The sequence below is a fragment of the Pongo pygmaeus genome, chromosome 22 (genome assembly GCF_028885625.2).
Source record: "Pongo pygmaeus isolate AG05252 chromosome 22, NHGRI_mPonPyg2-v2.0_pri, whole genome shotgun sequence".
Lineage (NCBI taxonomy): Eukaryota > Metazoa > Chordata > Mammalia > Primates > Hominidae > Pongo > Pongo pygmaeus.
The window spans coordinates 19,457,713-19,483,426 of record NC_072395.2 but is presented as its reverse complement, the minus strand read 5'-3'; the positions used below and the strand labels follow the sequence as shown (position 1 = coordinate 19,483,426).

The following is a 25,714-nucleotide window of genomic DNA, read 5'->3' as shown; positions in this document are numbered from 1 at the left end:
ACATAATCACAAATCAAAAAATATTTTAGTAATATAATGTTTCAGATTTAGAAGCAAATCAAGTGTTAAAACTCAACTGCTATAATAACTAACCCCAAAGATAACCGTATCTGACAAAAAAGCTTCCGCGGAGTTACTACTTCAGAATTATACTTTCTCTTGATATTTATTTTATTTTATTTTATTTTATTTTTATTTTATTTTTTTCTTGATACGGCGTCTCACTCTGTCACCCAGGCTGGAGTGCAATGGCATAATCTTGGCTCACTGCAACCTCCACTTCCCAGGTTCAAGCGATTATCCTTCCTCAGCCTCCTGAGTAGCTGGGACTACAGGCACCTGCCACCATGGCCAGCTAATTTTTATACTTTTAATATAGGCGGGGATTCACCATATGGTCTGGATCTCTTGACGTTGTGATCTGCCCGCCTTGGCCTCCCAAAGTGCTGGGATGACAGGCATGAGCCACCATGCCTGGCCTTCTCTTGATATTTAAACTTTTAAGTCAGTCCAGAGAAATACAATAAATGTCAACAGTAAGTATGGTGTTGAATCAGAAGTAGGACCAAACTTTTTCATATGTTATTCAGTTGATAACAATGTGACCTGGGTAGTAATTTCCTATGTGTCTACTTATACACAAATACAAAAAAGTAAAACAGAGATACTGTAAAATAAAGGATACATTAAGTTCTTAATAATAACTCAATAAACTGGAACATTGTCAAAAAGCAACTAGTGAACTTTTTCAGTGTTTTTTTCTATTATCCAATAAGTGAATTATGCTATTCCTTTCCAATTTCCCAAGCACTTTTTGTCCCAATCACCATTACTGTGTTCGAAGGAAAAGTAACAAATCAAGTAACAAAACTAAACAAGCAAACAAATAAAACACAACTACAGTATCTGCAAAAGTTTTGTAGAAGACTCAAACTGTTGAGTATAAGCATCTCGTATTCTATTATCATTAGTTAACTGAAGAGTTTGTTAAAGACATACATTTCATTAAAAAAGTTAGTTTGAACTTGTTGACCAGTATGTAGCATTCCTAAGTATTAGTAACCAAATTCATGACAATAAAGAGCTATCTAACAAGAAAAATTTAGTGACTACCAGCACCATCAACAAGACTTTGTCTTTACAATTCATTACCACTTACCATGCATTGTAATGTCTGGGATTGACTCTGATAGCATTTCAAAAACAAGCTAACGCTTTGTCCAATTCTTCAGTTAAGACAAACTCTCGCCCTAATAAAGTATAGGCATAAGCATAATTTGGGTCCACTTGGATAGCTCTCTGGAAGAATTTAATTGCAATATGGTGTTCCTGTTGCAGACTGAAACAGTTCCCTGCAGCACGCCAGGCCTCTGGCGAATTTTTATCCATGTCTGTTAAGTCTTTTGACAGAAATGAAAGAGCGACATCTTTTTGAAGATGCCAAAGTGTTGTAGAGTAGATTTCCATGCCTTCGACTCTATAATTCTCAATCCTTCTAACCTCTGAGAATATTCTTTCAGCTTGCATGTACTCTGAAAGTTCAAAATAGGACCTTCCAATTTGGCACAGTACCCAACCACTATTGTAGTGATGAGAAGGTAGATGGCTCAAAATATTTATAGCTTCTTTGAAGTGGTATGAACATAAAGCTAAATAACCTTTCCCCCTTTCATGAAGAAGGCTCATCAAGCCTTCTGCTGCTGCTTTTTGTAGATTAAAAGCCTGAATCTGAGGTGTGATTGTGGATATTTCCTCTTCTGAATTGATGGAAGAGTCCAATTTTGTAATTTCCAGGTTTTCATTTATATTAGATTGAGTTATTCCTCCTTTATTAGTTTTACTTTTTGTTTTTCTGTTTGGGATTTTAGGTGGAAACTTCATTTTTAATTTCTTCCTATTCTCCTTGGTTGTGGAACTGTCACTAGTAAAGAGTCATGAACTTCTTCAATGCAGTGCATTTGGGGGATGTGTCATAGTGGAGCTCATTACCTGAAGTGTTGTAGTTATTTATTGACCAGAACTTTCTGTTAGTGAAAGAATTGGAGTTACCTCTCGGCTATTTCCACTCTGCGAGAAGACAGACTTTGCTCCAGTTTGGCCAATTCTGGCAACAGACTTTTTTGAAGGGGCTCCGGTGGATGGCACATCAATTACAGAAGGTGTATTAGTGTAGTTTTGTAAATAAGATCCATCTCCAGGACTTGGGGTTTCTAATGGCAAAATCCCAAAACTTGGGGTAAATGGACTAAGAGCTGCTGGTCCTGTTAATAAACTTAGACCAGTTTTTAGTTTATTTTGAACCTGTTTAGATAATATGGAAGTTCCTGTTCCCAGTGGGACAGTTTCAGGTAAAATTACAGCTGAATCAATAAAAGACCCTGGGGAATCTGTATTCAAGGAGTATTTTGAATTGGAAGATTCTAAACTGACTCTGTTTAATTCAGTTGTGTCCTGGGGTGTTTCCATAAGAATGGTCTCAGGCTGTCTGTGACATAAACTGTGATTAGGTACTTGTGTTGTGCAAGAGTTGGGCAGACAGTTGCTAAAGTTCTGTAAAGATGTGAATTTAAATGTTTGGTCAGGATCTGGCTTTTCACCTATTTCACATAATGATTCAAAGGGATACCAGAGGAAAGGATTTAAACTAAGTCTCTTTTGGTAACATTCTTATCCTTTGGCAAGCCGATCTGTCTTGCAATATACACGTCCCAACAATGGAAGGGGAAAGCAAACTGAATCACCAAACTCAGTAACAATATCATCATGGCTTTTCTGCTTATTACACACTCCACCAGATAATAATTGTTCCCAGTCTGCAAGCTTACTGAGATCAACACAACATTTTGCAAGCAGGTATTTGCATTGTGGTGTAGGACAACTGTGTCTTTACAAGAGTCTATATGCTTTATAGGTCTTTCCTGGGAGGTAAGAACAGGTCGCCATTAAAAACAAGGCTTCTTCTGAGTGTACTTCTGCATAAAGGCGTTCTGTGAGGAAAACCCCATCTCGGTAAGCATAGTGGTTTAGTCCTTGCCATATAGCAGCCTAGACGGGTTCCTGCAGCACTGTCACCCTCGAGGCAAAGGCCCAATTTCTGCAGTGCCTCAGGAAACCCCCACCCCACCCACCCCCCTCCCCCCTGTAGGGGCTCCAGCCCGGCCAGCCTCTGCTCATTTAAATTCACCAGTTACCGGGGGATGGGGGTGGCCGAGCCAGAATGACTTCTTTATCCGGCCAACTCTGGAAAGCCCGGCCCCTTGTGATCCATTGCAAAGCGAAAGTCACCTCATGTTTGGGAAACAGATCCACTCCCAAGTTCAGTGGAGGGATGTGGCATGTAGGACGAAGGACTCTCTTCCTTCTGATTTGGTCTGCACAGTGGGGCCTAGGGCTGGAGTCCTCTCTGTGAGGACCGCTGACTCCCTCTACCTTGGGTTCCATTGGCCCCACCCTGGGACATGGGCCTTGGCAGATTCTGGCCCTTCCTGGCCCTTAAGTTGCTGTCAGAAACCCCATCTCGTGTTCGGATGCCCCGAATAACTTTGGCTCACGCCTCTCTGGAAATATTGGAAATCTCTCCTCTACACATGGTCAACTAAAACCCCAGGAGGTCGGGACACACGTCTGCCATCCACCTCACTGCTTTTGGGAGAGAATGCTTCGAGTCTCTTGCCAACTCTCTCTTGACTTGAGTTCTTCATGGGTGTGTGGTTAAGACGTAGTGAGATCAGATGTATTAACTCAGGCCGGATGCTGGTTGCTCACACCTGTAACCCCAACACTTTGGGAGGCCGAGGCTGTAGGATCCCTTGAGGAATAGCCTAACCCTGGGGAGGTTGAGGCTGCAGTGTGTGAGCCATAATGGTGTAATGTGGATCCAGCAGTTTTCTAAACAGTCATTTTGTAGAATCTGCAAAGAGATATTTCTGAGCCCATTGAGGCCTATAGTGAAAAGGGAAATATTTTCAAATAAAAAGAAAACAGACGCTTTCTGAGAAACTTCTTTTTGATGTGTGTATTCATCTCACAGTGTTGAAACTTTTTTTTAATGAGCAGTTTGGAAACAGTCTTTTTGTAAAATCTGCAAAGGGATATTTCTTAGCCATTTGAGACCTAAGGTGAAAAAGAGATATCTTCACATAAAAACTAGACAGAAGCATTCTGAGAAAGTTATTTCTGATGTGTGCATTCATCTCACAGAGTTGAACCTTTCTTTTGTTTGAGCAGTTTGGAAACAGTCTTTTTTTTAAATATGCAAATGGATATTTGTGAGCCCTTCACAGCCTATGATGAAACAGGAAATACCTTGACATAAAAACTAGACAGAATCTTTCTGAGAAAATGCTTTGCAATGTGTGCTTTCATCTCACACAGTTGAACTTTTCTTTTGATTGAGCAGTTTCAAAACAGTCTTTTTGTAGAATCCACAAATGGATATTTGCAGCGCTTTTAGGCCTATGGTGAAAACGGAAATATTTTCACAAAAACACTAAAAAGCAGCTTTCTGAGAATCTCCTTTGTGATGCCTGGATTCATATCACAGAGCAGAACCTTTCTTTTGATTGAGCAGATTGGAAACAGTATTTTTGTACAATCTGCAAATGGATATTTCTGAGCCGTTTGATGCCTGTAGTGAAAAAGAATTATCTTCATATAAAAACTAGACAGAATCATCCCGAGAAACTTCTTCCTGATGTGTGCATTCATCTCACAGAGTTTAACCTTTCTTTTCATGGAGCAGTTTGGAAACAGTCTTTTTGTAGTATCTGCAGAGGGATATTTGTGAATGGTTTAAGGACTATGGTGAAAAAGGAAATATCTTCACATAAAAACTAGACAGAAGCATTCTGAGAAACTTCTTCTTTATGTGTGCATTCATCTCACATAGATGAATCTTTCTTTTCATTGAGCAGTATGGAAAGAGTCTTTTGGTTCATCTGCAAAGGGATATTTCTGAGCAGTATGAGACCTATGGTGAAAAAGTAATATCTTCACATAAAAACTAGACAGAAGCATTCTGAGAAACTTCTTTTTTATGTGTGCATTCACCTCACAGGGTTGAAACTTACATTTCATTGAGAAGTTCAGAAACACTCTTTTTGTAGAATCTGAAAGGAATATTTTTGAGTCCATTGAGGCCTGTGGTGAAATAGGAAATATTGTTACATAAAAACTAGACAGAAGCTTTCTGAGAAACTTCTTTGTGATGTGTGATTTCATCTCACAGAGTTGAACCTTTGTTTTGATAGAGCAGCTTGGAAACAGTCTTTTTGTGGAATCTGCAAATGGATGTCTGGAGTGCTTTGAGGCCTATGGTGAAAAAAGGAAATATCTTCACATTAAAACTAGACAGAAGCATTCTGAGAAACTTCTTTGTGATGCATGCATTCATCTCACGTTGTTGAGCCTATCTTTTGATTTAGCAGTTGGAAACAGTCCTTTTGTTGTATCTGCAGAGGGATATTTGTGAACGGTTTGAGGCCTATGGTGAAAAAGGAAATACCTTCAGATACAAAGTAGATAGAAGTATTCTGGGAAACTTCTCTGTGATGTGTGCATTCAACTGACAGAGGTGAATCTTTCTTTAGATTGAGCAGTTTGGAAACAGTTCTTTTTTAGAATCTGCAAAGGGATGTTTCTGAGCCCATTGAGGCCTGGGATGAAAAAGAAATATCTTCACATAAAACTGGATAGATGCATTCTGAGAAACTTCTTTGTGATGTGTCCATTCATCTCACAGAGTTGAACCTTTCTTTCGATTGGGCAGTTTGGAAACAGTCTTTTTGAAGAATCTGCAAAAAATAATTGTGAGCTCTTTATGGCCTATGGTGAAATAGGAAATATCTTCACATAAAAACTAGACAGAAGCTTTCTGAGAAACTACTTTGTGATGTGTGCTTTCATCTCACAGAGTTGAAACTTTCTTTTGAATGAGCAGTTTGGAAACACTCTTTTTGTAGAGTCTGTAAATGGATATTTGGAGCACTTTGAGGCCCATGGCGAAAAAGGAAATATCTTCACATAAAAACCAGACAGGAGCATTCTGAGAAACTTCTTTGTGATGGGTGAATTCATCTCACAGAGTTGAACATTTCTTTGGATGCAGCAGTTTGGAAACAGTCTTTTTGTAGTATCTACAGAGGGATATTCATGAGCAGTTTATGACCTATGGTTAAAAAGATTATATCTTCACAAAAAAAACTCGACAGATCCGTTGTGAGAAACTTCTTTGAGATGTATGCATTCAACTCACAGAGTTGAACCTTTCTTTGGATTAAGCAGTTTTCTAAATAGTCCTTTTGTAGAATCTGCAAAGGGATATTTCTGAGCCCATTGAGGCCTATGGTGAAAAAGGATATATCTTCACATGAATGCTAAACAGAAGCTTTCTGAGAAACTTCTTTGTGATGTATGCATTCATCTCACAGTGTTAAAACTTTCTTTTGATTGAGCAGTTTGGAAACAGTCCTTTTGTAGAATCTGCAAAGGGATATTTCTGAGCCCTTTGAGTCCTATAGTGAAATAGAAAATGTCTTCACATAATAACTAGACAGAAGCATTCTGAGAAACTTCTTTGTGATGTGTGCTTTCATTTCACAGAGTTGAACGTTTCCTTTGATTGAGCAGTTTGGAAACACTCTTTTTGTAGAGTCGGTAAATGGATATTTGGAGCACTTTGAGGCATAAGGTGAAAAAGGAAGTATCTGTACCTAAAAACTAGACAGAAACTTTCTGAGAAACTTCTTTGTGATGCATGCTTTCATCTCACAGATTTGAACATTTCTTTTCCTTGAGCAGTTTGGGAACAAGTCATTGTATAGAATCTGCAAATGTATATTTGTGAGCGGTTTGATGCCTATGCTGAAAAACTAAATATTCACGTAAAAACTGGACAGAAGATTTTAGAGATAACTTTTTGTGATGTTTGCATTCATATCAAAGAGTTGAACCTTTCTGTTCGTTGAAGAGTTTGGAAACATTCTTTTTGTGCAATCTGCAAAGGAATATTTCTGAGTGGTTTCAGGCCTGTGGTGAAAAAGAAATATCTTCACATAAAAACTGGACAGAAGCATTCTGAGAAACTTCTTTTTTATCTGTGCATTCACCTCACAGAGTTGATCCTTTCTTTTCATTGAGCAGTTTGGAAACAGTCTTCTTGTAGTATCTGCAAAGGGATATTTGTGATCCCCTTTAGGCCTATGGAGAAATAGGAAATATCTTCACATAAATACTAGACAGAATCTTTCTGAGAAACTTCTTTGTGATGTGTGCTTTCATCCTACATAGTTGAACCTTTCTTTTGATTGATCACTTTGGAAACAGTCTTTTTGAAGAGTCTACAAATGGATATTTGGAGAGCTTTGAGGCCTAAGGTCAAAAAGGAAATATATTCATATAAAAACTAGACAGAAGCATTTTGAGAAACTTCTTTGTGACGTGAGCTTTCATTTCAGAGAGTTGAATCTTTCTTTTGTTTGAGCAGTTTGGAAATAGTCTTTTTGTAAAATCTGCAAAGAGATATTTCTGAGCCATTTGAGGTCTATGGTGAAAACGAAATATCTGTACATAAAAAGTAGATAGAAGCATTCTGAAAAACTTCTTTGTGATGTGTCCATTCATATCACAGAGTTGAAACTTTCTTTTGATTGAGCAGTTTGGAAACAGTCGTTTTGTAGAATCTGCAAAGAGATATTTGTGAGCTCTTTATGGCCTGTGATGAAATACGAAATATCTCCACATAAAAACTAGACAGAAGATTTCTGAGAAACTTCTTTGTGATGTGTGCTTTCTTCTCACAGTACTGAACGTTTCTTTTGATTGAGCAGTTTGGAAAGTCTTTTTGTAGAATCTGCTAATGGATATTTGGAGCTATTTGAGGCCCATGGTGAAAAAGGAAGAATCTTCTCATAAAAACTAGACAGAAGATTTCTGAGAAACTTCTTTGTGATGTGTGAATTCATGTCACAGAATTCAACCTTTCTTTTGATTGAGCAGTTTGGAAACAGTCTTTTGTAGAAGCTGCAAAGGGAAATTTCTTAGCCTTTTGGGGCTTATGGTGAAAAAGAAATATCTTCACATAAAAACTAGACAGAAGCTTTCTGAGAAACTTCTTTGTGATGTGCCCATTCATCTCACAGAGTTAAACCTTTCTTTTGATTTAGCAGTTTGGAACATGTATTTTCTTAGAATCTGCAAATGGATATTTGTGAGCCCCTTATGGCCTATGTTGAAATATGAAATATCTTCACATAAAAACTAGACAGAAGCTTTCTGAGAAACTTCTTTTTGATGAGTGCTTTCATCTTGCAGAGTTGAGCCTTTCTTTTGATTGAGCAGTTTGGAAACAGTCTTTTTGTAGTATCTGCAGAGGGATATTTGTGAGCAGTTTAAGGCATATGATGAAAAAGGAAATATCTTCACATAAAAACTAGACAGAAGCATTCTGAGAAACTACTTTGTGATGTTTGCATTCATCTCACAGAGTTTAATCTTTCTTTTGATTGAGCAGTTTGGAAACACTCTTTTTGTAGAATCTGCAAATGGATATTTGGAGTGCTTTGAGGTCTATGGTGAAAAAGGATATATCTTCACATAAAAACTAAATAGAAGCGTTCTGAGAAACGTCTTTGTAATGTGTGCATTCATCTCAGTGTTGAACCTTTGTTTTGACTGAGCAGTTTGGAAACTGTCTTTTTGTACAATCTGCAACGGGATATTTCTGATTGGTTTGAGGCCTACGGTGAAAAAGAAATGTCTTCACATAATAACTAAACAGATGAACTTTGAGAAACTTCTTTGTGATGTGTCCATTCCTTGCACAGAGTTGAACCTTTCTTTTCATTGATCTGTTCAGAAACTGTCTTACTGTAGAATCTGCAAAGGGATATTTGTCAGCCCTTTGAGGCCTAAAGTGAAATAGGAAATATCTTCACATAAAAACTAGACAGAACATTCTGAGAAACTCCCTTATGATGTGTGCTTTCTTCTCACAGAGCAGAAGCTTTCTTTTTATTGAGCAGATTGGAAACAGTCTTTTTGCAGTATCTGCAGTGGGATATATCTGAGCGTTTTGAGGCCTATGGAGGTAAAGAAATATCTTCACATAAAAAATAGACAGAAGCTTTCTGAGAAACTTATTTCTGACGTGTGTATTAATCTCACAGAGTAGAACCTTATGAATGCACAATTCAGAAACAGTCTTTTTGTACTATCTGCAGAGGGATATTTGTGTGCGGTTTGCAGCCTATGGTGAAAAAGTAAATATCTTCGCAGAAAACTAGACAGAAGCATTCTGAGAAACTTCCTTATGACGTGTGCTTTCTTCTCACAGAGTAGAAGCTTTCTTTTGATTGATCAGTTTGGAAGCAGTCTTTTTGTAGAATGAGCAAAGGGATATTTTTGAGCCCTTTGAGGCCTATGGTGAAATAGGAAGTATCCTCATATGAAAAGTAGACAGAAACTTTTTGAGAAACTTCTTTGTGATTTTTTCCATTCATCTGATAGAGTTGAACCTTACTATTCATAGAGCAGTTTGGAAACGGTATTTTTGTGGAATCTGCAAAGGGATAGTTTTGAGCCCTTTGAGGACTATGGTGAAATAGGGAATATCTTCACATAAAAACTGTACAGAAGCATTCTGAGAAAGTTTTTTGTGATGTGTGCATTTATCCCAAAGAGCTTAACCTTTCTTTTGATTGAGCAATTGGAAACAGTATTTTTTTGGAATCTGCAAAGGGATATTTTTGAACCCTTTGAGGCCTATGGTGGAATAGGAAATATCTTCACATAAAAACTAGACAGAAGTTTTATGCAAAACAACTTTGTGATGTGTGCTTTCATCTCACAGAGTTGAACTTTTCTTTTGATTGAGCAGTTGGGAAACAGTCTGTTTGTAGAATCTGCAAAGGGATTTTTTTCTTATTTTTTATTTATTGTTATATTTATTTTTATTTTATTATTATTATAATTTAAGTTTTAGGGTACATGCGCACAATGTGCAGGTTAGCTACATATGTATACATGTGCCATGCTGAGGTGTTGCACCCATTAACTTGTCATTTAGCATTAGGTATATCTCCTAATGCTATCCCTCATCCCTCCCCACATCCCACAACAGTCCCCAGAGTGTGATGTTCCCCTTCCTGTGTCCATGTGTTCTCATTGTTCAATTCCAACCTATGAGTGAGAATATGCGGTGTTTGGTTTTTTGTTCTTGCGATAGTTTACTGAGAAAGATGACTTCCAGTTTCATCCATGTCCCTACAAAGACATGAACTCATCATTTTTTATGGCTGCATAGCTTCAAGGAGAATAAAATACCTAGGAATCCAACTTACAAGGGACGTGAAGGACCTTTTCAAGGAGAAATACAAACCACTGCTCAATGAAATAAAAAAAGGATACAAAGAAATGTAAGAACATTCCTTGCTTATGGGTAGGAAGAATCAATATCATGAAAATGGCCATACTGCCCAAGGTAATTTATAGATTCAACGCCATCCCCATCCAGCTACCAATGACTTTCTTCACAGAATTGTAAAGGGATATTTGAGAGCGCTTTGAGGCCTATGGTGAAACAGGAAATATCTTCATATAAAAACTAGAGAGAGGCTTTCTGAGAAACTCCTTTGTGGTGTGTTCTTTCATTTCAGAGAGTTGAACCATTCTTTGGATTGAGCAGTTTGGAAACAGTCTTTTCGTATTATCTGCAAATGGATATTTCGTGGGCATTGAGGCCTATGGTGAAAAAGGAAATATCTTCACATGAAAACTAGACAGACGCTTTCTGAGAAACTTTTTTGTGAAGTTTGCATTCACCTCACAGAGTTGAAACTTTCTTTTCTTTGAGTAGTTAGGAAATAGTGTTTTTGTTCAATATGCAAAGGGATATTTCTGAGCGGTTTGAGCCCTATCTTGAAAAAGAAATATCTTCACATGAAACCTAGATAGAAGCATTCTGAGAATCGTATTTGTGATGTGCTCATTCATCTCACAGTGTTGAAACTTTCTTTAGACAGAGGAGCTTGGAAAAAGTCTTTTTATAAAATCTGCAAAGGGATATTTGTGAGCACTTTGAGGCCTACGGTGAAATAGGAAATATCTTCACATAAAAACTAGACAGAAGCATTCTCATAAACTTCTTTGTGATGTGTGTGCTCATCTCATGGAGTTAAAACTTTCTTTTGACTGAGCAGTTTGGAAACAGTCTTTTTTTAGAATATGCCTAGGGATATTTGTGAACCCATTGAGGCTTATGGTGAAATAGGAAATAGCTTCACATAAAAACTAGATAGAAGCTTTCTGAGAAACTTCTTTGGGATGTGTGATTTCCTCTCACAGAGTTGAACCTTTCTTTTGATTGAGCAGTTGGGAAACTGTTTTTTGTAGAATCCAGAAAGGGATATTTGTGAGCCCTTTGAGCTTTATGGTGAAACAGGAAATATCTTCATATAAAAACTAGACAGAAGCTTTCTGAGAAACTTCGTTGTGATGTTTGCATTCATCTCACACAGTTGAACTTTCCTTTGATTTAGCAGTTTAGAAGCAGTATTTTTGTAGAATCTGCAAGTGGATATTTGCAGCACTTTGAGGCCTATGGTGAAAAAGAAATATCTTCCCATAAAAATTACACAAAAGATTTCTAAGAAAATTCTTTGTGATGTGTGCATTCATATCACGGAGTTGAACATTTGTTTGATTTTGAGCAGTTTGGAAACAGTCTACTCATAGAATATGCAAATGGATATTTGTAGCACTTTGAGGCAAGTGGTGAAAAAATTCCTCTCACAGAGTTTAACCTTGCTTTTGATTGAGCAGTTTTGAAACAGTCTTTTTGTAGAATCTGCAAAGGGTAATTCTGAGCACTTTGAGGCCTATTCTGAAAAAGGAAATATCTATACATAAAATTAGACAGAAGCTTTCTAAGAAATTTTTGTGATGTGTGCTTTCATAGCACAAAGTTGAGCCTTTCTTTTGATTGAGCAGTTTGGAAACAATCTTTTTGTGGAATCTGCAAATGGATATTTGGAAGGATTTGAGGCCTACGGAGAAAAAGGAAATATCGTCACATAAAAACAAGACAGAAGCATTCTGAGAAACTTCTAGGGATGTGTGCTTTCGTCTCACACAGTTGAAGGTTTCTTTTCATTGAGCAGTTTGCAAACAGTCTTTTTGTAGAATCTGCAAAGGGATATTTGTGAGCAGTTTGAGGCCTATGGTGAAAAAGGTAATGTCATCACATAAAAACTAGACCAAGGCATTCTGAGAAACTTCTTTGTAATGTTTTCATTCACGTCACAGAATTGAAGTTTCTTTTCATTGAGCAGTTTGGAAACAGTCTCTTTGTGCAATCTGCAAAGGGATATTTCTGAGTGGTTTGAAGCCTATGCTGAAAAAGAAATATCTTCACATAAAAAACAGACAGAAGCATTCTGAGAGTCTCCTTTGTGATGTGTGCATTCATCTTACAGATTTAAACATTTCTTTTGATTGAGGAGTTTGGAAAAATTCTTTTTGTATAATCTGCAAAGGGATGTTTGTGAGCCCTTTGAGGCCTATGGTGAAAAAGGAAATATCTTCACATAAAAACTAGACACATATTTCTGAGAAACTTTTTTGTGATGTGCGCTTTCATCTCATAGAGTTGAACCTTTCTTTTGATTGAGCAGTTTGGAAAAAGTCTTTTAGTAGAATGTGCAATTGGATATTTGGAGCGCTTTGAGGCCTATGGTGAACAAGGAAATATCTTCACATAAAAACTAGACAGAATCTTTCTGAGAACCTTGTTTGTGATGTGTGCATTCATCACACAGAGCTGAATGTTTCTTTTGATTGAGCAGTTTGTAAACAGTCTTTTTAAAGATTCTGCCAAAGGATATTTGTGAGCCCTTTCAGGCTTATGGTGAAAAAGTGAATATCCACTAATAAAATCTGGACAGAATCTTTCTGTGACACTTCTTTGTGATGTGCACATTCAATTCACAGAGTTGAACCATTATTTTCATTGAGCAGTTTGGAAACAGTCTTTTTGTAGAATCTCCAAAGGGATATTTTTAAGTGATTTATGGCTTAAAGTGAAAAAGGGAATATCAACAAATAAAATGTAGACAGAAGCTTACTGAGACACTTTTTTGTGATGTGAGCATTCATCTCACAGAGGTGAAAATTTCTTTTGATTGAGCAGTTTGTAAATTGTCTTTCTGTAGAATCTGCAAAGGGATATTTTTAAGCAGTTTATGGCTTATGGTGAAAAAGGAAATATCCACAAATAAAATCTAGACAGAAGATTTCTGAGACACTTTTTTTTTTGATGTGAGCATTCATATCACAGTGTTGAAACTTTCTTTTGATTAAGCAGTTTGTAAAGTGTCTTTTTGGAAAATCTGCAAAGGGATATTTGTGAGCAGTTTGAGGCCTAAGGTGAGAAAGTAAATATATTCAGGTAAAAACTAGACAGAATCTTTCTGAGAAACTTCTTTGTGATGTCAGCATGCATCTCACAGTTTGGAACTGATCTTTTGATTGAGCAGTTAAGAAACAGTCTTTTTGTAAAATCTGCAAAGGGACATTTGTGAAAGCTTTGAGGCTAATGGTGAAAAAGGAAATGCATTCACGTAAAAACAAGACAGAAGCTTTCTGAGACACCTCTATTTGATGTGTGCATTCATCTCAAGAGTTCAGCCTTTCTTTTAATTGAGCTGTTTGGAAAGAGTCTTTTGTAGATCTATAAATGGATATTTGTGAGCCGTTTGAACCCTATGGTGAGAAGGGAAATGTCTACAAATACATACTAGAAAGAATCTTCCTGAGAAACTTCTTTGTGATGTCTGCGTTCATCTCATGGAGTTGAACCTTTCTTTTGATTTAGCAGTTTGGAAACAGTCTTTTTGTAGAATCTTCAAAATGATATTTGTGAACGATTTGAGGCTTAGGTTGAAAAAGGAAATATCTTCACATAAAAAATAGACAGAAACTTTCTGAGAAGCTTTTTTGTGATGTGTGCATTCATCTCACAGATTTCAACATTGCTGTTGATTGAGCAGTTTGGAAACGGTCTTTTTGTAGATTCTGCAAGGGGATATTTATGAGCAGTTTGAGGCTTATGGTGAAAAAGGAAATATCTACAAATAAAATCTACACAGAAACTTTCTGAGAAACTTCTTTGTCATGTGTGCATTCATTTCACAGAGTTGAACTTTTCTTTTGATTAAGCAGTTTGGAAACCATCTTTTTGGAGCATCTCCAAAGGGATATTTGTGAGTGTCTTAAGGCATATGGTGGGAAAGTAAATATATTCACATAAAAACTAGACAGAATATTTCTGAGAAACTTCTTTGTGATGTGTGCCTTCCTGTCACAGAGTTGAACCATTCTCTTGATTGAGCAGTTTGGAAACAGTCTTTTTGTAGAATCTGCAAAGGGATATTTGTGAGTGATAGGAGGCCTATGGTGACAAAGGAAATATCTTCACATAAAAACCAGACAGAAGATTTCTGAGAAACCTCTTTGTGATGTGTGCATTCATCTCTCAGAGTTGAACCTTTCTTTTCATTGAGCAGTTTTGGAAACACACTTTTTGTAGAATCTGAAAACTGATATTTCTGAAGGCTTTGAAGCTTATGGTGAAAAAGGAAATATCATCCCATAACAACTAGACAGAAGCTTTCTGAGAAACTTCTTTGTGATGTGTGCATTTACCTCACGGATATGAACCTGCCTTTTGATTGTGAAGTTTGGAATCCGTCTTCTTGTAGAATCTGCAAAGAGACATTTGAGAGAGCTTTGAGGTCTATGGTGAAAAAGGAAATATCTTCAAATAAAAACTAGATAGAAGCTTTCTGAGAAACTTTTTTGTGATGTGTGCATTCTTCTCACCGAGTTGAACCTTCTTTTGATAGAACAGTTTGGAAACAATCTTTTTGTAGAATCTGCAAGTGGATATTTGGAGCGCATTGGGGCCTATGGTGGAAAAGGAAATATCTTCATATAAAAACTAGAGAGAAGCTTTCTGAGAAACTTCTTTGTGATGTGTGCATTCAATTCACAGAGTTGAACCTTTCTTTTGATTGAGCAATTTGGAAACAGTCTATTTGTAGAATCTGCAAAGTGATATTTGTGAACACTTTGATGCTTACAGTGAAAAAGGATATATCTTCAAATAAGAAATAGACAGAAGGTTTCTGATAAACTTCTTGGTGATATATTCATTCATCAAACAGAGTTTTAAGTTTCTTTTGATTGAGCAGTTTGTAAACAGTCTTTTCGAAGTATCTGCAAAAGTATATTTGTGGGCAGATTGAGGCCCATGGTGAGAAAAGAAATATATTCACAGAAAAGTTGACAGAAGCATTCTGACAAACTTCTTTGAGATGTGTGCATTTGTCTCACAGAGTTGAACCTTTCTTTTGATTGAGAAGTTTTGAATCAATCTTTTTGTACGATCTGCAAAGGGATATTTGCGATCCATTTTTGGCCTACAGTGAAAAAGGAAATGTCTTCACATAAAAACTAGACAAAAGTATTCTAAGAAACTTCTTTGTAATGTGTGCATTCATCTCACAGAGTGGAACCTTTCTTCTGATTGAGCAGTTTGGAAGCAGGCTTTTTGAATAATCTGCAGAGGTATATATGTAGGAGGTTTGACATCTATGGTGAAAAATGAAATGTCTTCACATAAAAACTAAACAGAATCTTTCTGAGAATCTTCTTTGTGATGTGTACATTCATCACACAGAGTTGAAACTTTCTTTTGATTGAGCAGTTTGTAAACAGTCTTTTTGTAGATTCTGCCAAAGGATTTTTGTGAGCCCTTTCAAGCTTATTGTGAAAAAGGAAAAATCCACTAATAAAATCTGGACAGAATCTGTCTGTGAAACTTCTTTGTGATGGGTGCATTCATCTCATGAGTTTGAACCTTTCTTTTGATTGAGCATTTTGGAAACAGTCTTTTGGTAGAATCTGCAAAGTGATATTTCTGGGCGCTTTGAGGCATATGGTGAAAAAGGAAATATATGCACATGAAAACTAAACAGAATCTTTCTGAGAAACTTCTTTGGTGTGTATTCATTCATCTCACGGATTTGAAGCTTCCTTTTGATTCAGAATTTTGGGAGCAGTCTTTTTATAGAATCTGCATAGGGATATTTGTGAAAATGTTGGGGCATACAGTGAAAAAGGTAATATATTCACAAAAAAAAAAAAGAAGCATTCTGAGAAACTGCTTTGTGATGTGTGCATTCATCTCACAGAGTTGAACCTGTCTTTTGATTGAGCTGTTTGGAAACGTCTCTTTGGAGAATCTGCAAAAATATAATTGTGAGCAGTTTGAGGCCTAAGGTGAAAAAGGAAATATCCACAAATAAAAGCTAGAAAGATGCTTTCTGTGAAACTTCTTTGTGCTGTGTGTATTCATCTCACAGGGTTGAACCTTTGTTTTGATTGAGCAGTTTGGGAGCTTTTTATATAATCTGCAAAGTGGTATTTGTGAACAATTTGAGGTTTATGGTGAAAAAAGAAATATCTTCACAAAAAAACTAGACAGAAATTTTCTGAGAAACTTCTTTGTGATGTGTGCATTCATCTCACAGAGTTGAAGCTTCGTTTTGATTGATCCATTTGGAAGCATTCTTTTTGTAGAATCTGCATAGTGATATTTGTGAACCCTTTGAGGCCTATGGTGAAAAAGGAAATATCTTCATACACAAACTAGACAGAAGCATTCTGAGGAACTTCCTCGTGTTGTGTGCTTTCATCTTACCGAGTTGAACCTTTCTTTTCATTGAGCAGTTTTAAAACAGTCTTTGTGTAGAATCTGCATAGAAACATTTGTGAGCGATTTGAGGCCTATGGTGAAAAAGGAAATATCTTCACATAAAAAGTAGACAGAAGCATTCTGAGAAACTTCTTTGGGATGTGTGCATTCAGCTCACAGTGTTGAACCCGTCTTTAGATTGAGCAGGTTGGAAACAGGGTTTCTATAGAATCTGCAAAGGGATATCTGTGAGCCCTTTGAGGCCTATGGTGAAAAAGGAAATAGCCACAAATAAGATCTAGAAAGAAGCTCTCTGAGAAACTTCTTTGTGATGTGTGCATTCATCTCACACAGTTGAATCTTCCTTTTGATTGAGTAGTTCAGAAACAGTCTTTTTGTAGAATCTGCATAGGGATATTTGTGAGCCCATTAAGGCCTATGTTGAAAAAGGAATTATCTTCACATGAAAACTAGACAGAAGCTTTTTGAGAAACTTCTTTGTGATGTGTGTGTTCATCTCACAGAGTTGAACCTCTCTTTTGATTGAGTAGTTTGGAAACAGTCTTTTTTAGAAACTGCAAGGAATATTTGTGAGCAATTTGAAACCTATGGTGAAAAAGGAATTATCTACAAATAAAATCTAAACAGAAGCTTTCTGAGAAACTTCTTTGTGATGTGTGCATTCATCTCACATAGTTGACCTTTTGTTTTGATTGAGAAGTTTATAATAGTCTTTTTGTACAATCTGCAAAGAGATATCTGTCAATGCTTTCAGGCTTATGGTGGAAAAGGAAATATCTTCACCTAAACCTATAAAAAAGCTTTCTGAGAAACTTCTTTAGGATGTGTGCATTCATCTCACAGAGTTGAACATTTGTTTTGACTCAGCAATTCAAAAACAGTATTTTTGTAGAATCTGTAAGGAGACATTTTTGAGCTCTTTGAGGCCTATAGTGTAAAAGGAAATATCTTTACATAAAAACTATACAGAAGCATTCAAAGAAACTTCTCTGAGATGTGTGCATTCATCTCCCAGAGTTGAACCTTTGTTTTGATTGAGCAGTTTGGGAAGAGACTTTTTGTATAATCTGTAAAGGGATATTTGAAGGCGTTTTGAGGCATATGGTGAAAAAGAAAACACCTTCACATAAAAAGTAGACAGAAGCTATCTGAGAAACTTCCTTGTGATGTGTGCATTCATCTCACAGAGTTGAAACTTTCTTTTGACTTATCAGGTTGGAAACAGTCTTTTTGTAGAATGTGCAAAAGGGTATTTATGAGTGGTTTGAGGTCTGCAGTGAAAAAGGAAATATTTTCACATAAAACCGAGACAGAAGCATTCTGAGAAACTTCTTCATGATGTGTGCATTCGTCTCAGAGATTTGAACCTTTCTTTTCATTGGGCAGTTTGGAAACCGTCTTTTTGTAGAATCTGCAAAGTGATATGTTTCAGTGGTTTGAGTCCTATGGTGAAAACGGAAATATCAAAAAATGAAACGTAGACAGCAGCTTTCTGAAAAACTTCTTTGTGATGCATGCATTCCTCTCACAGGGTTGAAACTTTCTTTTGATTGAGCAGTTTGGAAACAGTCTTTTCATAGAACCTGCAACGTGATATTTTTGAAGGCTTTGAGGCTTATGGTGAAAAAGGAAATATCTTCACATAAAAACTAGACTCATGTTTTCTGGGAAACTTCTTTGTGATGGGTGTATGCATCTCAAAGAGTTGAATCTTTCTTTTGATTGAGCAGTTTGGAAACAGTCTTTTTGGAGAATCTGCAAAGAGATGTTTTTGAGTGGTTTGAGGCATGTGGTGAAAAAGGAAATATCTTCATATAAAAACTAGACAGAAGTATTCTGAGAAACCACTTTGTGATGTGTGCATTCATCTCACAGAGTTGAATTTTCTTTCATTGAGTAGTTTGGAAGCAGTCTTTTTGTAGAATATGCAAAGGGATATTTGTGAGCTTTTTGAGGCCTGTTGTGAAAAAGGAAATATCCACAAATAAAATCTAGACAGAAGCCTTCTGAGAAAATTCTTTGTGATGTGTGCATTCATCACACAGAGTTGAAACTTTCTTTTGATTGAGCAGTTTGGAAACAGTCCTTTTGTAGAATCTACAAAGGGTTATTTATGAGCAGTTTGAGGCCTATGGTGAAAAAAGGAGTATCGACAAACAAGAACTAGATAGAAACTTTCTGAGAAATAACTTCAAATAAAAACTGGACAGAAGCTTTCTGAGAAACTTCTTTGTGATGTGTGCATTCACCTCAAAGAGTTGAAGCTTTGTTTTGGTTGAGCAGTTTGGGAACAGTCTTTTTGTATATTCTGTAAAGGGACACTTGTGAGCATTTTGAGGCCTATATTGAAAAAGGAAACATTGTCAAATAAAAACTAGACAGAAGCTTTCTGAGAAACTTCTTTGTGATGTGTGCATTCACCTCACAGAGTTGAACCTTTCTTTTGATTGAATAGTTTGGAAACAGTCTTTTTGTAGAATCTGCAAAGGGTTATTTATGAGTGGTTTGAGGCCTATGGTGAAAAAGGGAGTATCAACAAATAATAAGTAGACATAAACTTTCTGAGAAACTTCTCTGTGATGTGTGCATTCATCTCACAGAGTGGAAACTTTCTTTGAGCCGTTTGGAAACAGTCTTCTTGTAGAATCTGCAAAGGGATATATATAGGCAGTTTGAAGTCTATGGTGAAAACGGAAACATTTTCACATAAAAACTAACTGCTCAATGGGAGGAAAGTTTTACTTCTGTGTGATGAATGCACATGTCAGAAAGGAGTTACTCAGAAAATTTCTTTATACTTTTTATGTGAAGATATTTCCTTTTTCACCATATGCCTCAACGTGCTCCCAGATATTCCTTTGCAAATTCTATGAAAAGAATGTTTCCAAACTGCTCAATAAACAGAGTGGTTCAACACTGTGAGACGAATGTGCACATCACAAAGAAGTTTCTCAGAAAACCTCCTTCTCGTTTTTATGTGAAGATATTCCCTTTTTGAACATAGTCCTCAATGCGCTCCCAAATATACCTTTGCAGAATCTACAGAAAGACTTTCCAAACTGCTCAATCAAAAGAAAGTTTCAACTCTGTTAGATGAATGCACACATCAGAAAGTAGTTTCTCAGCAAGCTTCTCACTAGTTTTTATGTGAAGATAGTCCCTTTTTCAATGTGGGCCTCAAAACACTCAAAAATATCCCTTTGTAGATTCTAGAATAACAGAGTTTACAAACTGCTCAATGAAAAGAAATGTTTACCTCTGTGAGGTGAATACACATATCTTAAAGCAGCTTCTCAGAATGCTTCTTTCTAGTTTTTATGTGAAGATATTTCTTTTTTCACCATAGGCCTCAATGTGCTCCTAAATATCCCTTTGCAGTTTGTACAAAAAGACTCTTTTCAAACTGCTCAATCTGAAGAATGTTTCAACTCTGAGAGATGAATGCACACATCATGAAGAAGTTTCTCAGAAACTTTCTTTGTAGTTTTTCTGTGAAGATATTTCCTTTTTCACCATAGGCCTCACCTCAAAGCCCTCACAAATGTCCCTTTGCAGATTCTACAAAAAGACTGTTTCCAAACCGCTCAATAAAAAGAATTATTGAAAACTGTGAGATGAATGCACACATCTCAAAGAAGTTTCTCAGAAACCTTCAGTCTAGTTTTTATGTGAATATATTTCCTTTTTCACCATAGGCCTCAAAGCGCTCCAAATATCCATTTGCAGATTCTACAAAAAGACTGTTTCCAAACTGCTCAACCAAAACAAAGGTTTAACTCTGTGTGATGAATGCACACATCACAAGGAAGTTTCTCAGAATGCTTCTGTCTAGATTTTAAGTGAAGATACTTGCTTTTTCACCATTGGCCTCAAAGTACTCACAAATATCCCTTTACAGATTCTACAAAAATACTTTAACCAAATTGTTCAATCAAAAGAAAGGTTCAACTCTGTGAGATGTATGCACACCACGAAGAGGTTTCTCAGAAAGCTTCTCTCTAGTTTTTATGTGAAGATATTTGCTTTTTCACCATAGGCCTCAAAAGATTCATAAATATCCCTTTGCAGATTCTACAAAAAGACTCTTCACACACTGCTCAATCAAAAGAATGTTTCAACTCTGTGAGATGAATGCTCACATCACCAGAATGTTTCTCAGAAAGCTTCTGTGTAGTTTTTATGTGAAGATATTTCCTTTATCACCGTATGCTTCAAAGGGCTCATAAATATCCCTTTGGAGATTTTACAAGAAAAGAGTTTCCAATCTTCTCAATGAGAAGAAACAGAAACACCTGGGAGATGAGTGCACATATCACAAAGCAGTTTCTCAGAAACATTCTGTCTAGTTTTCATGTGAAGGTATTTCCTTTCTCACCACTGGATGCAAAGTGCTCAAAATTGTTCCTTTGCAGATTCTACAAAAAGTCTGTTTCCACACTGCTCATCAAAAGAAAGTTTCAACTCTGAGATGAATGCATATGTCAAAAGAAGTTTCTCAGAAAGCTTCTATTAAGTTTTTATGTGAATGTTTCCTTTTTAACCATAGGCCTCAATGCCCTCACAAATATCTCTTTGCAGATTCTGCAAAAAGACTGTTTCCAAACTGCTCAATAAAAATAATTATTGAACTTTGTGAGATGAATGCACACACCTCAAAGAAGTTTCTCAGAAAATTTCAGTCTAGTTTTTATGTGAATATATTTCCTTTTTCACCATAGGCCTCAAAGTGCTCCAAATAGCCTTTTGTAGGTTCTACAAAAAGACTGTTTCCAAACGGCTCAAAGAAAAGAAAGTTTCAAATCTGTGAGATGAATGCACACATCACTAAGAAGTTTCGCAGGAGGCTTCTGTCTAATTTTTATATGAAGACATTTCCTTTTTCACCATAGGCCTCCATCTGCTCACAAATATACCTTAGCAGATTTTACAAGAACAGAATTTCCAGACTGATCAAAGAAAACAAATGTTTTCCTCTGTGATATGAATGCACACATCACAAAACTCTTTCTCAGAAACCTTCTTTATACTTTTTATGTGATGATATTTCTTTTTTCTCCCTAGGACTCAAAGCGCTCAAAAATATCCCTTTGCAGATTCTACAAAAAGATTGTTTCCAAACTGCTCAATCAAAAAAATAGTTCATCTCCATGAGATGAATGCATACAACACAAAGGATTTTATCAGAAACCTTCTTTATAGTTTTTATGTGAAGGTATTTCCTTTTTCACCATAAGCCTCAAAGTGCTCAGGAATATCCCTTTGCAGATTCTGCAAAAAGACGTCTTCCCAACTGCTCAACCAAATAAATGTTTGAACTCTGTGAGATGGATGCACACATCCCCAAGAGGTTTCTCAGAAATCTTCTGTCCATTGTTTATGTGAAGATATTTCCTTTTTCACCATAGCACTCAAAGTCCTGAAAAATATCCCTTGCAGATTCTACAAAAAGGCAGTTTCCAGACTGCTCAATCAAAATAATGGTTGATCTCTGTGAGATGACTGCACACATCACAAAGAAGCCACTAAGAAAGCTTCTGTCTAGTTTTTATGTGAAGATATTTTCTTTTTCACCATAGGCCTCAAAGAACTCACAAATATCCCTTTGCAGATTCTACAAGAACACAGTTTCCAGACTAATCAGAGAAAATAAACATTTACCTCTGTGAGATCAATGCACACATCACAAAGCTGTTTCTAAGAAACCTTCTTTATACCTTTTAGATGAATACATTTCCTTTTTTACCATTGGCCTCAAAATGCTCATAAATATCCCTTTGCAGATTCCACAAACAGATAGTTTCCATACTGCTCAATCAAAAGTAAGTTTCATCTTTGTGGGATGAATTCCCACATCACAAAGACGTTTCTCAGAAAGCCTCTCTCTAATTTTTATGTGAAGATATTTCTTTTTTCACCATAGGCCTCAAAGCACTCATAAATATCCCTTTGCAGACTCTACAAGAACAGTTTCCAGACTGACCAGAGAAAAGAAAAGTTTACCTCTGTGAGATGAATGCTTACATCACAAAGCTGTTTCTGAAAAACCTTGTTTATACTTTTTATGTGAATATGTTTCCTTTTTCACCATAGGCCTCAAAGCACTCATAAATATCCCTTTGCAGATTCTACAAAAAGACTGTTTTCAAACTGTTCAATCAAAAGAATGTTTGAGCTCTATGAGATGAATGCACACATCACAAAGAAGTTTCTTGGGAAGCTTCTGTCTAGTTTTTATGTGAAGATATTTCCTATTTCATCATAAGCCTCAAAGCTCTCAAAAATATGCCTTTACAGATTCTACAAAAATACTGTATCCAAATTGCTCAATCCAATGAAAGGTTCAAATCTGTGAGATGAATGCATACATCACAAGGAGGTTTCTCAGAAAGCTTCTCTCTAGTTTTCATGTGAAAATATTTCCTTTTTCACCATAGGCATCAAAGCATCACAAATATCCCTTTGCAGATTCTATCAAAATACTGTTTACAAACTGCTCAATCAAAAGCAATTCTGTGGGATGAATTCTCGCATCTCCAAGATGTTTCACAGAAAGCTTCTGTCCGGTTTTTACATGAAGATAATTCCTTTTTCACCATAGGCCTCAAAGCGCTGACAAATATCCCTTTGCAGATTTTACAAGAACAGAATTTCCAATCTGCTCAATGAAGAGAAATGGTTATCTCTGTGGGATGAAATCACACATCACAAAGCAGTTTCTCTGAAATATTCTGTCTAGTATTTATGTAAAGATAATTCCTTTTTCAACATAGGACACAAAGTGCTAACTAATAACCATTTGGAAATTCTACAAAATACTGTTTCCAAACTGCTCATCAAAAGAAAGGTTCACCTCTCTGGGATGAATACATATATCAAAAAGTTGTTTCTCAGAAAGCTTCTATCTTGTTTTTATGTGAATGTGTTTCCTTTTTCACCACAGTCCTCAAAGTGCTCAAAAGTATCCCTTTGCAGATCATAAAAAAAGACTGTTTCCAAACTGCTGAGTCAAAGGAATGGTTCAACTCTGTGAGATGAATGCACACATCACAAAGAGGTTGTTCACAAACCTTCTTTATAGTTTATATGTGAAGATATTTCCTTTTAACCATAGACCTCAAAGTGCTCACAAATATACCTTTGCAGATTCTACAAACAGACGGTTTCCCAACTGCTGAATCAAAAGAATTGTTGAAATCTGTGAGATGAATGCATACATCACAAGGCAGTTTCTCAGAATTCTTTAGTCTAGTTTTTATGTGGACATATTTTCTCTTTCACCATAGGCCTCAAAGTGCTCAGAAATGTCCCTTTACAGATTCCACAAAAAGATGTTTGCAAACTGCTCAATCAAAAGAAAGTTTCAATTCTGTGAGATGAATGCACACATCACTAAGAAGTTTCTCAGTAGGCTTCTGTCTAGTTTTTATGTGAAGACAATTCCTTTTTCACCATAAGGCTCTATGCACTCACAAATATCCCTTAGCAGATTCTAAAAAAACAGAGTTTCCCAACTGATCAAAGAAAAGAATCATTTACCTCTGTGAGATGAATGAAGACATCACAAAATAGTTTCTCAGAAAACTTCTTTATAGGTTTCTTTGAAGATACTTCTTTTTCGGCATAGGCCTCAAAGTCCTCAAAAATATCCATTTGCAGATTCTGTAAAAATACCATTTCCAAACTGCTCAATCAAAATAGAGGTTCAACTCTGTGAGATGAATGCACATATCTCAAAGAAGTATCTGAGAATCTTTCTTTTTACTTTGTATGTGAAGATATTTCCTTTGTCAACATAGGCCCCAAAGTGCTCAAAAATACCCCTTTTCAGATTGTACAAGAACACATTTTCCAGACTGAACAGAGGAAATAAACCCTTACCTCTGTGAGATGAATGCACACATCACAAGGCTGTTTTTAGGAAACCTGCTTTACAGTTCTTATGTGAAGATATGTCCTTTTCCACCATAGGCCTCATAGCACTCCAAATATCCACTTGCAGATTCTACAAAAAGAGTGTTTCAAAAATGTTCAATCAAAGGAAAGGTTCAACTCTGTGAGATGAATGCAGACAACAGAAAGAAGTTTCTCAGAATCCTTCTTTCTAATTTCTATGTTAAGGTATTTCCTTTTCCACCATAGGCATCAAAGTGCTCTAAATATCCACATGCAGATACTACAAAAAGTCTGTTTCCAAACTGCTCAATCAAAAGTGTGGTTTAACTCTGTGAGATGAATACACACATCACTAAGAAGTTTCTCAGAATGCTTCTGTCTAGTTTTTATATGAAGATATTTCCTTTTTCAAAAAAGGCCTCTAATAACAACAAATATCCACTTACAGATTCAACAAAAAGAGTATTTCAAAACTGGTCAGTAAAAAGAAAGTTTGAACTCGGTGAGATGAATGCACACATCACAAAGCAGTTTCTCAGAATGCTTCTGTCGAGTTTTTATGTGAAGATATTTCCTTTTCCACTGGAATCTGCAAAGCGCATGAAATGTCCAATTTCAGATACCACAAAAAGAGTGTTTCAAAACTGCTAAATCAAAAGAAATGTTCACATCTGTGAGGGAAATGCACACATCACAAAGAAGTTTTTCAGAATGCTTTTGTCCAATTTTTAAGTGAAGATATTTCCTTTTCCACCACAGGCCTTGAAGCACTCGAAATATCGATTTGCAGATACTACAAAATGACTATTTCCAAACTGCTCAAACAAAACAGTTGTTCAAATCTGTGAGTTGAATGAACACATCAGAAAGAAGTTTCTCAGAATGCTTCTGTCTAGTTTTTATGTGAAGATATTTCCTTTTCCATCGTAGGCCACCAATCGCTCCAAATATCCACTTGCAGATTCTACAAAAAGAATGTTTGAAGACTGCTTAATCAAAAGAAAGGTTCAACTCTGTGAGATGAATGCAAACATCACAAAGAAGTTTCTC

At 36.4% G+C, this 25,714-nt stretch overlaps 1 pseudogene; it reads right to left on the bottom strand.

Moving 5' to 3' along the window:
* Positions 1-1,155: 1,155 nt before the first annotated feature.
* On the bottom strand, positions 1,156-3,037 carry LOC129026062 (cell division cycle protein 27 homolog; annotated as a pseudogene).
* Between the last annotated feature and the right edge of the window lie 22,677 nt (positions 3,038-25,714).